The sequence below is a fragment of the Podarcis tiliguerta genome, assembly GCF_965153285.1.
Source record: "Podarcis tiliguerta genome assembly, chromosome: 1".
NCBI classification, from domain to species: domain Eukaryota; kingdom Metazoa; phylum Chordata; class Lepidosauria; order Squamata; family Lacertidae; genus Podarcis; species Podarcis tiliguerta.
This window is the reverse complement of record NC_139534.1, coordinates 68,997,517-69,010,212: the sequence shown is the minus strand read 5'-3', so window position 1 is coordinate 69,010,212 and position 12,696 is coordinate 68,997,517. Positions and strand designations below refer to the sequence as shown.

The 12,696-nt window shown below is 41.7% G+C and overlaps 1 protein-coding gene across 1 annotated transcript in view; it reads left to right on the top strand.

Annotated features, from left to right (window-relative positions):
- GALNT18 (polypeptide N-acetylgalactosaminyltransferase 18) overlaps positions 1 to 12,696 on the top strand; it is a 261,779-nt gene that overhangs the window by 70,602 nt on the left and 178,481 nt on the right. The gene's annotated exons all lie outside the window — the stretch shown is intronic.

Sequence of the window (12,696 nt, the reverse complement as noted above, 5' to 3'; positions counted from 1 at the left end):
GATTCCCAAGACTAGCAAACAGATACAATAGTGGCTTGGCTAGGTGAGGTTTGTGTTTGCCAGCACTGGTATCACTATGTCCTAAATGCTGGAGGTGGGATGGGTGCCAGTTGGCATCAGGTTTACTCTCAGCTACCTCCCCTGAAGGGCAAGGCATCCTGCGTAACAGAAGAAGGCTCTGGCAGCAGCACCAAAGTTGGAGAAGGGAACTAATGGGCGGCATTTATGATTGTTTGTCTGGTCCTTCAGGGCCTTTTCAACAGCCTCTCCATTCAATTCAATAACTGCACTGGCATTGTTGGCTATTTTTTGTGTCACTTAAAGCTTTCTTTCTGTTTACTGATGCTGTAGTCACATTTAGGTGACTACTCTCATGAGGTTGCTTCACTGTCACCTGAAGGTGATTTGCTCAAATGGGCCATCACTCAAAATATGCTGAATTTTATGGACTAACAGCTCTGAGTGTATCACTTTTTAGTGGGTGCTGCGCTGTGGCTCATTCTGACAATAAATGCCCTTGGATGTGTGGCACGGAAGATGCTATAAAACCTAAGAGACTAATTGAGATTTATACCCTGAAGGCAGCTAGGCTGATAAAAACAAAAAGGCCTCTTGAGATTATTATTATTGTTATTGTTAATTCTGATGAGTTCACAAAATACACTGCACATTAAAACCAGCAGTTTGTTCTAGAATGTTTAGGGCTTAAAGTGACCTGTTTGTTATAAACCAAGCATTTCTAAGGATATACAACATTACTGCAATACAGGCAATTTTTGTTTGAATTCTTGAAATAACCAAGTAGGTTCCTGATTCACTTGATTACCTATTTTTTCTTTTTGGGAAAATTATACAAATTGGTGTTCTTGCATCCATGCAGAAAGTGAATATCATACATGACACTATCTGCATGGTGGAGAGGCTGGGGGAGTGTGCCCTTCACCATGCAAATATGGTCACATAAGTGTCTGAACTGGGCTGGAACGGTGAGTTAACAAGTTTATTCTTGCCCAAGGGCTAGAATAGTCTTGTTTCCACTATTAAGTGGGAAAGGAATGGGTTTTGTTTTGTTTTTACTGTACTTTGCTCTTCATCCAATGAATTCCTGGGTGGTGAACAACATAAAACACTGAAATATAAAATAAAACCTAAAGCATTAACAATATTAGGGAGCAGTTGAAATACTAACGTAGGCACCAGATGAAGGTCTTTAAGCAAGGTCTTCTAAGACCAGTGCACCACCGATGAAAAAGCCCTCTCCTTTATTGGTACATAGCAGGCTTCTGATAAGGTAGGCACTTGGAGAAAAGCTTCAGCAGAAGATCACAGATGCAGGACACCTGATATGGGAAGAGGCAGTTATTCAGGTAACTGGGTTATATGCCTCCTCTGACTGTCAGTTGGTGGATGCCCACCTCCAACTTTGAGAAGAGTGACTTTGGGAACACGATTGCGAGCTATTCATGTCCTCAGGAGGTTTCCAGTTCTTTGATTCCACCATAGATCATTGTATATCCTGGAAAAGTAGCATTTGAGAATGGGAAGAACCTTCAGAAAGCAACCCAATTCACTGTAACTGGCTGCAGTTGGAAGGAAAAAATGGCAGAATTCCCATGCAGAAGCCTTTTCAATCATGATCCTTGAAACTAAGAGGGGATATACACATCTTATTGACTGGAATGTGTTGATTTTCCCATTTAGGTTAAATCTCTCTTTCTTGGAGGATGTAATCTCAATCCAAGCAAACTTTGAAAATTAAGATTCTTACCTTTGCTGCCTCAAAAAACCTCAGATGTGGTCGAACTGAATAGCTTAGTTTGCATAAGTTATCAGTGCAGGTTCCTACTCATATCATTTGCTGGTTGGCTTCTTATTCCCAATATGTCCATACATCATTTTATTTGTACATTTCACCTTAACTTAGCCCCTAAGACCAAAGAGCATCAAGGAGTTGTATACACAGTATGTCTGAGATTGAGTTGCATCCATATCCTTGGGCACTTCTGGTGTTGAGTACAACTCCCATCACTCCAACCATTGGCCATGCTGATGGGGGCTGGTAGGGACACCTGGAGGGTCACAGATTAGCCACTCTTGATTTAGACAATCAGGAAATTAGGGTATTTAAAGTTTGGATGCTGATAATTCTAAAGTGTCAATGAAACAGAATGTGGTTTAGGTCAAGTTTGACTTTATATTCTGTTGTTAGTGGCAGCTACTCTGTGCTACTGCTGGGGAAGTGAAGAAGAGAATGGCCTCTGTTTTCCAAGCTCTTACTGACAGTTTGTATGTGGGAAGCACAAGGCATCTTTCAATTAGCCAGCCCATATGCCACCTCAGCCTTGTAGAATGCTGCTTTAGCAATCGTGCCATATTTTTTAGAAACACAATTCATTAAAGGCTTATAAGTCCTATTATCCCTAATTGATGATGCCACGAGTTTGCCACAAGCTTCCAAGAGGAGAGGTTAGGTGACTGGATGCAGAATATACATCGATATGAAGAAGCTCCATAGAGATCATTATGTTCGACAGCAGGGAAGGTAAAATCCACATTTAAAGGGCAGCCCTGCATTTTGAGGGGCAGGCAGCAGGAATTAATGTACTTTTGCTGCTGCATTTATAAACATGACATTTTAGGAAACACCAGGAAACTAAAGAGGAGAGGAAATCTGTCACTGTTTATATGATAATGAAAAACAAAAGGGGGAAAGGTCCAGTTTGAAGAAAATATGTAATCGAGAGGAATTATAGTAAGAGGTTGTGGATAGATAATGTTTCCAGTGGATGTCAACCCATATATCTTGTCTTCTTTCAGACCTGACCGGAATAATAGGAATTATGAGAATTGTAGCCCAGTTAGCCACTCCTCTATAATACCCAGTTTCAGAATTCCATTGTATTCTGGCAGCTTTGTATTTTAGAACAGCAGACACAACTTTGCATTGGGTTTTAAGGACGTCAAATGTATAGTCATTCCAGTTTAATAATCATAAGTTTATATGACCTCCTCTTGGCCAACTGGGTTCCAAGATCCCTGTACAGAACATCTGAATAGTTCCATAAAACAGTAACATCATGATTGAGAACAGAATTCATTAATTTTAAAGAAATGGCTGGCAGCTTTTGACCCAAGATGAGTTTCACCTCCCTTTGGAGGCTGGGTCGTAGGCAGTAGAGTGAATTCCATCTCTTAGAGAATTCTTTTGAAACTTGAGGGTTTTTAAAGCCTTCAAATGTTTTTGCAGATCCCAGTTTGACTTCCAATACCCACTGGTGGAGGAAGGGGGGTGCGGTGGCTGCAGTTTGCCCTGGGTGTCATCCCCTGGAGCGCTTGTTGTGGGCACCGCCCCCCTGGGATTCTCACCCTGCTCCTGCGGGCAGCTAGCCCCACCCCTGGGTACATAGCATGTGCGCCGCTCCAATTGCTGGAGCAGCTAGCTCCGCCTCTGCTAATATGTATATAGCTATCTTGAGTTAGGCTATCCTATAAAATGTAACCAGAATACTTTTATTTTTCAAACACAGCTAGGTTTAGAGCAAAGCCTGAGATACCCTCTGGTCTAGATGACAGCACACATTCACCAGAGTTGCTGTTGTTCTGTTAGAATTCCCAAGAAACACTGGAGCCCGTCCAATCAGCTCTTTTCTTTAAGGACACTTCCTGCATGGGAGCTGCAGGAAAAGTGAAAAGCCCTTTTGTGGACTATCCCATGTGGACCTAAAAAAGAAAAGAAAAGGCCTCAAACATGAAGTGCTTAGATGAAAAACATCATATAGAGCTATGTCAGGGATGGTGCTAAAAAGAATCTGTCACAAAGGTGGTTCTCCTATGGATCTGTGATGATCTGACATATGAGGATGCAGGGACATTATTTGAAGTATGTCACTATAGGGTTGTGTATGTGTGCTTGTGCCTGCATGTTCCCAAATCACAGAACTAGAGCTTTTGTAGTCTGAGAAACTGAGCTGTGAATCAGGATGTTCCCAGTGTGACTCTCAACTCTTCTAGGAACTCCTAGGTGGCCCCAGGGAAGCCATTCTCTCTTAGCCTCAGCTCCCCTTCAACAGCATGGAAGATAATAAAAGTGCTGTACAAATGTTAAGTGTTATTATTACTAGTGCGACAACAGACATAGCATCATTCCTTCAAGCAAAAACCATTCTAAAAGATTATATTCCACATAATTGCCCTATGCTGTGACAAGTAACAAGGCTCTGTCTTGCAAATGTTTAAACACATTTAGCCACACATACACTGATGATTATATAAAGTGTTTGCTAAATCATGGGCAGAATAAAATGTGTACTTCTGTTTAATGCGAAGTACAACGCAAATGCAGTAGAACAGATGACAGAATGTACCTTTGCGTTCTCACACTGTAGAAGCCAGATGAGCTGCTAAATTTGGTGAATGTAATGTTTATGTAGTTACTGAAATGCTTCTAGCATGTTTGCCCCAATAGGTCATAATGTTCTTTCAAAGCAAAATAGTTTATACAAAGCAAAAAAAAAAAAGGGGGGGGGAGTTCACTTCAAGCACATTGTAGAAGGCATTTATAGAATTGTCTATCTTTACAGCCAGCTGTGCATTTTGGGGGTGGTTTTTGGTTTTTTTTGTTATTCAGAAAATTAAGCTGTGGTGGAAGAGATGTTAATTTCTCCTGTGATGGTGTTTTTGTCAAGGATCTGAGGATTCTGAAATGGATGTTCACCCAGACAGAGCAACAACAGCTGTCGATGCTGCATCTGAAGGAAAACATTCCAGTTTCATTTAAGACCACCCCGCAAGCAGTTATTTCTCCTGTTCTGCAATATTCATCAGGCAATTAATGCTTTTATGCCAAATATGAAAGTGGATATATTATTGGCTCCTTTGGATGGAGGGGACTGAAGGGGATTTGGCAAGGTTTTCCTTCAACTAGAGAGAGTATGCCTAGGATAGCCACTGTAATTGAGTGTTGCAGACTTTCAGCCAACACTTGCTTCTTTAAAATAATCGATTGTTTTCAAGTGTCCACTTTTGCTGAAGTGAGAAGCACAGTTCAGATGTAACAACAAGCCGTAATTTGGTACTGCATGAATGGTCCTTGTCAGTCCTTTTTTCCGGGGGGGGGGGGGGGGAGGGGGCGGAGGAGTACGCATACCCCTAAACATTTTGTGAAGCTTTGTACTTTTGTCCATTTACTGTATTTATTTTTCCCAACTATAAAATGGTGATTTTCTTGAGTCAAAATGAGAGTACCCCTAAACACTTTTTAAGGGGGGAAAAGCACTGGTCCTTGTGCTTGCACACTCCATCCTTCCTTGTGCTCTCAGATATAAATTTGTTCCCTGCTGTTTAGTGCAAACCATTAATCAGAATGGGCAAACTATGGTTTGTTCTTGTTTTCCACGGATTGTGATTTGTGTTAAAGGGGAAATGACCATAACTATAAGGCTGATGTAGTGCAAAAAAAGTTATATATGAATCAGGCCGGAGAAGGGATATGCATCACAAATCTTACTTCTTGTTTTAAAAAAGTAAAGTACAGCACAAGACAACTCCAAACTGATATAATCATGCCCAGCGTGGAGAATACTCTACAACCACTAATGTATACAGGTGTCCCATTTCACTGCCTAAGCAGAAAGGTGCTGACCCAACTTGCCCCTACCAAAACCTGACAGTGCATTCTGGTTGGAGAGCATGAGATTTCGTGAAGCTCCTGCAATGTGTCATAGAGGACACAAGATCTCTCAATTTTTTTGCAAGATCTTGGAAGATTTCACCATAAGCTGCCACTACCGCCAATTCTCTGCCAGCCCTAGGGTGCTGCCTCTTGGTGTTCCACCACCAAAGGCGGCTGCCTCAGCCCACCTCAAGGGGTTGTACATACAGGTTGGCCAAGTGCAAAAGAGAGCAAGGCTGTTGTACCATCAGTGGTTTCACAGAAGAAGACATTTCAGCAGCAAATTGCTTCTGAACAAACTTCTTATATCTAACTCTTATTAATGTGCAAGAATTCTTTTACATCAGGCTATGCAATTCACATATATAACTGCTTTTAAAATGTGAAACAGGCAAAGTCCTTGAAGCCCTTCCCCTCCAGGGGGCTTGAAGTCACAAGTCTCTGGCCCAGGACTGGATGCAGTGGTGTGCAAATTTTTTTAGGTGCTCTCATTTCCAAGTAGCTCAGTGGTGTAGAGGAGAGGTCCAGTCTCACAAGGATAATTTTGGGTCGTATCCAGTGTACAGTCGTACCTTGGAAGTCCGTTTGACCAAGGCGCAGCTTCCAATTGGCTGCACTCAGTTGGAAGTCACGGAAGCCGCATCGGGCATTTGGGTTCCAAAGAACGTTCACAAACTGGAACACTCACTTCCGGGTTTGTGGCATTCAGGAGCCAAAACGTTTGAGTCACAAGGCGTTCAACATCCAAGGTATGTCTGTAATGTGATTTAAGTAGTTGTGATAGCACAAAGATTTCTGCACAATGTAACTTCCCCCATGTCATTGCTCCTCGCCCCACAAATCTGTTCTATGGGTTGTTCCAGCCCTCCAGTGCTGATAAGGGGAGTGTGCAGGGCATGTGGAGAGGGAGGGTTGTGTGTGCATACTGAAGAATGAGATACATTTTAGCTAAATGTGCTATCACAGATTGTTGAGTCTGGGTTTAAGATCAGATGAGGGCTCTGGATGCTGTAACAAATAACATACTTAGAAGTTTCTAAGATGCATTTTGACTTGCACAGTTACTCTAGGACTGCAGTCCTGTCCACATATAAGTGGCATATATCCCACTGAGTTCAGTGGGACTTACGGTACTACTGAATAGACATGTGTAGGGTTATTTTGCAGGTCAGCCACATATTTAATCTGAAGTGACCATCCTATCTCCTGGTAACTGCAACTACATGACACTTCTGCAAATTCCTAGAGATCAACATATAGGAGTTTAGTAGACACATTATCTCTTGCTGTATATAAGAAAGTTTGGGTACGAAACACAGAAGACTAGCTGCATTAATCATTCTAATGTGCATCCATATAAATTCTAATATAAGTGCAATTAACTTAGTAGTTATGGTATCCTGCCACTTTCAATTTCACTTTAGCAATTTGCATTCTTATTCTCCAGTGCACTCACTGAGAACTGAAGGGTCATTTTATGCAGAACCTTTTATTGGGAAGAATGTCACTAGGCAAATAAAACTGAGTTCTTCAGGCAGTGTTTGTGTAGAGACAACAAAATGCCATGTGAGACAATAGCATCCCTTGAGATCCACTGAGATGGCATTGCACAATACATTCCTCAATTACGAGATACACAGTTATGCAGCAAACCCTTCCTGTACAGATCTGGCTAGCAGCTGATTATTCTTATTCTTATTCTTGCTTTCAGTGAGAATAATCAAATTCTCATTGAAATCTGCTGAAATACTCCTACAGCTTTTAATGGACCTTGGATCTGGCTCTTGGCATATGGACGGGAATTAACAAGCATCCTGCTGCCTACTAATTTATTTAGCAATTCTGATTGAAATCATGGTTTGCCCTGAGTCTGTTGCAGTAAAGTTCACTGGACAAGCAATGTCAGTTGCATTCTGTTTCTCCCCACCTACCAGCAGGATCTTGTGCTGACGCTTCTTCCTGGGAACATATGTTGATTTGGAGAAATTTGCTTCCTACACGCATGGTTGACAGATCATAGTGCAGAGAGCTGACTGCTATACTCTGAGTAAGCAGCAGCAGCTTGGTAAAATGTCCATAAAGATTTAACGATAATCATAAAATGTAGTGCCTATCCTTTTGCCGCATTCCAGCATGGCTGGGTTGAAATAAACATGGTGCAGTTTCTGTGCTTGAATTCCTCCGAGTCGTTTTATATGTTCAGGTGGAATTCTAATCTGTGCACAAAGTTCATTTTGTTTTGGATGAGGGAAAATAAGATGAGTTTGAAGCCTGGCAAGAAGGATTCAAACCCAGGGACACTGTGCGTGAGTGGGCTCTGGTTTTGATAAATTGGTCAGTTGCCCACCTTGGATGGAGTTGCATTCCCCCTTAAATGAGCAGGCAGGCAGGCTGGATCTAGAAGTTCTGTTGCTGAAGGTGTAGTTGTCCTGTGCTGTACATAATCAAACTAATATCATCAATATCTTCAAGCCCAGGGTAATTCCCCAGGGTGGAGATTACTATGTACCACTAATGTAGGCAGGTGTCAGAGGCCTGTGAGGAACTGGAAGCAGGTAGCCTTGGGGCCCTTTAGTTCTTTGCAAGAGGAAATGAAATTATTCTTACCACGACATCTGCCTCTAACCAGGCAACATCTGTCCTCGCACCCCTGCATCCCCCTCTGATTTTTATACGTGACTGTTCAACCATATCTACTTCGTGTCTCAGGCTATTGCTCATGAGGAATCCTTTCATAGGGTCAAGGGAACCAGCTGACAGGAGTAACAGAATACTTGCTACTTCCTTCCTTGTTCACTCAGCCCTTCTTTCTCCTTTCCACCACCATGAAAACTACTCCTTCAAATGGGGTTTTAGCAAAATGGGTGTGTGGCGGCAGCAGCAGATATGTGGGATGTGTTGGTTTTATAATACTTGGGGTTTTTTTGCACCAGAAGTGAAGTTTTAGCCCAACTTAAATATGGAGGCATAAGCTCTAGTTTTAATCAGTTTATTCTGGGGAGTGATGCTTCCTTTGTAAATGTGACAGTCTCCATTCTAATCTCTTGAGTGACAGAAGACATATCTGTTTATTAAGCATGAAGTGATGTGGAGAAGCTGTTGAGGCTCTGGAGGTTGAAATTATATCAGACACAACCAATTTTGGGAGTTTAATCCTCTTCCACACAAGTTGAAGTAAATAGCATATTTTATACTACTCCAAAATATAGAATCCCTTCAGTATATTTATGCTTGCATTAGAAACATCAATCTGTCCAAATTTGGCTTCTGTCTCAATGACAACCTAGACCAAGTCTGTCCCTACCATTAGGCAGAATGAGTCACTTGCCTCAGGTGGCAGGTGCAGCAGTGGCAACAATCTTCCCCCGTTATGCCTCCTGAGCTCCCTGGCTATTTGTTTTGGAGAGCAGAACTGTATATGCTGTATATGTCATTTACCTCCCAAACTAGGCTGCTGAGATCATGTGCAGAGGACAATGCTATCCCTTTGCCAATGTTAAAGTAAGAGTCAGCTGCCAGTTCAGCCATGGAATGGGGAGAGGACACCATCTTGTCCTTTATCTCAGACAAAAAAATCTTGAGCCAGCCCTGCCTGAATCTGACACATTTATTTGTTTGCCTCTTTTAAAGTCTGTTTTGGGAAAATGCATATTGTAATGTGTACATTTAAAACTTAGTATGAGGCTTTTAAAGGATGTGGCACGCAAACTAGTTTGTATTTTGCACTGTGACTGGTGTAAAAAGAAATGTTTGTCTTATCTTATTGTATGAATATTCCCAATTTTGAAGCAATTTAGTCTGTATCCATGGCAGCCTCACTTAGTCATACAAACAGCAATTTTGAATTGTTCTGCTAATAGTCACATTTGCAGCCTTCCATATATACTTTTCTACTCCAACTGATCAATGCAGTATTAACAAAAATAATGGACGTGATTGAAAGTACCTTCCAGGATGGTAGTTTTCTATGTCAAGGCCAATGATTCCCTAACTGCCTTCTTAGATGACAGGTATGAGTGGGACGCAGCCTTCCTTTTAAATGTTACTGGGAGTCTGTTATGAAAGAGCTGCTTAATGCTGGATGGCTGGGTGGTTTAATGGCTGAATTACCCCTCCCCTCTTCAGTTCCGGTAATGCCATGCCACACCACCGTTCGTTTGCCAAGTAACGCTTGTTCACAGACATCCCATTATCCTCCCTATTGTTTTCCCGCATACATTTTTCTTTCCTTCACCCTCTGTTTCCATTTCGGACGCAGAATTACTCCCATTAGCAGAGGCAGTAATTCACTGAACATAAGATTTACTTACAGTACAGCTGTGCTGCTTTGATGATACCATCTGCCTTGAGTGCGGACAAGCCAGCTCCCCGCAGCCAGTGCTCTGCAGGAGAAGGCTTCCTTAAGACACCCAAACTTTCATGCATGCAGCACTGCACGCCTCATAAATCAGCCAGAGCAGAGAAGGGTAATAGTATGTATTTGGTAATCACTCCATGCTTGTATTTCCAATCTGTGGTGCTTGAATTTTGAATAGTTACATGCTGTAATTAGCAATTCTGCTCACCATTTTTATTTCCCTTTCCTTTTTAGATTAATGACCTAACTCAGCATTTTAAGGTACAGCCAACAAACTCTGGGCAGAGCTAGAGTAGCATAATGAATCTCTCTGTCTCTCTTTCAGCATACCATCCTAATAGCTGTGGCTCTTAATTCATGTTTCCTGTTTTTGTGTATTACAGCTTAATCAAAATGTAAGTGGAATAAATAATGTTGCCAGTTCTTACACACTCTCTCACCAATTCCAGGCATTTTTACTACACTGTCTTTGTGATTCTGATGTTGTAAAACAAGTATGTCGCTCTGGCAGTTCTCTTTATCTCAAAATCCAAATATTGCAGTTGTCTCCCCTGTTTTCTGGGCAAGGTCAAGCTGATGGCAGAGAATACCTGCTCATTAACTCTGCAGTTTCTTTCACTGATACTTCGAGGTGCACTCGGGAGTGCATGTTATTTTGTTTGCAGTAAGTGAGACTCCTGAGAATCAGTCTGCCAGGGCCTGAGTTCATAGGATTCATAAGGCAGATGTGAGTTCGGAAATGAGCAACTACTGTAACAGGGAGGAACTTGTATTGCTCATGGCTATATCTCATAAGGGGCTACAAAATGATTCTCATCCACTACTGACTGGGTCATGACACAATTAATGTACTGCTTTAGAGACTGTCTTGTAAATATATTTATAACAGCAGCTTTGAGATTAATTTTAATATTTATGCAGGAATAGCCTGCGCATTTTGGACTGTGTTTGTCCAAATGCTAAGTGTCAGCCCTTATGGAATGCGCACTGGCTCTTGTTGGTGATGATAATATAGTGGCCCATTTATGCACAAGCTTAGGCACACTGAACAACTTTGTGGTCCTGCCTGTCAGACTGTTTATTTTTGTTTAAGGCACAAGTCATTGCTCTATGCTAAATTTACATAAACTTTCTGAAGCAAAAGGGAACTGTTTGTGTAGCAGAGCGCCTGACTGGAGGCACTGAATAATGGAAAGAAGCCATTGGGTATATGGGTGTATCTGGCAAATCCGTAACACGTTTCAAATCAGACTCTGCTTAGGCCTTGAGATGGAATTCTCTTAAAGGAGCATATGAATTAGGCTGCAGTCTTGTATCACCTTAACAGGGAAGAAGTCCCTTTGGACTCAGTGGGACTTCTTTTGAGTAGAAGTGTGTAAGTTTGCACTGTCAGATACTCAAAATAAAACAAAAAAGTCAGGAATAAAACCAAGGCCAATTGAAAGTAGCAAACAAAAAGTAGCAACAAGTACAAGTAAATAAGTGATCACTGTCACTATGGAAAAGGAAATATCCATGTGAACCTCCATTTTGTGGGTGGAATTGTGTAAAATGAAAAGTTTGCAAGTTCCTGCTTCTGTCTTCTTCTTGTCGTTGCTGCTGCTGATTTCCATTTATAGACTTCTTACTACCAGTAGATATTGAAGCTGTTTGCAGTAGATAAAAATAAATATATTATGTGTGCACGCAATAAGTATCATAAAATAATATCAAACAATTTACATGAAAAATGCATATACAGTATCCATAGCTATAATAACAGTATCAATATAAAGTCGAAGAGCATTCCTAAGGTGGCAACATGAAACACACTATTCATATAACCACTCACCCAGCCTCACTCTCGCCATCCATTCCCACAGCCACTACAGTCATTCACCACCTCATGTGTTTTCTCTGTCAATCAACCACTCATATGCAAACCACACATGCTCAGTAATACTGCAACCCACATGCAAAGGATAGCTGTCAAGCACACACATATAAGATACTCTCCTAATCTCTGAAGCAGTGATGGACTCATGCCCCACACTCCCCGGACCATCTCATCTTCCCCTCCCATCTCTTACCCAAGAGGGGCTCTGTTCTATACCACAGCAGGCTCTCACCCTGCTTCCATCCACTGACTCCCAACTACATAATCAGACCATGCAGGGAATGGCCTATTTTGAACACTTGTTTCATTTGCATGTATCACCTGTGTTTCTCACTCTTCCTTGAAGGAACTGGAGCAGCATACTTTTCTTTATGTCACAGTCCTGTAACATACATTAGATTGAATAAGTGGCTAGTCCAAGGTCATTCATAGCACAACTCTATGTTTACTCAGAAGTAAGCCTTACTGTACGCAATGTGGCTTACACTATCCCTAGTAAATTGGTTCAGATTGTAGTCCAGTGAACTTAATGGGTGATTGTGCACCTGGGCCTTGAGTTCCCTTGTTCCCAATCTAGCACCAAAGCCCAAATGAAGGGCTTTAGCTCAATTGTTGAACACCTACTTTGCAAACAGAATGTCCTCGCGTCAGTCCCCAGTATCTTCAGTTATGGCCAGAAAAGGCCCCCATCTACAACTCTGGAGAGCTGCTGCCAGTCAGTGCAGCCAGCATTGAGCTCAATGGACCAATGGTCTGACTTGGTACAAAGCAGCTTCCTATGTTTCTACATTA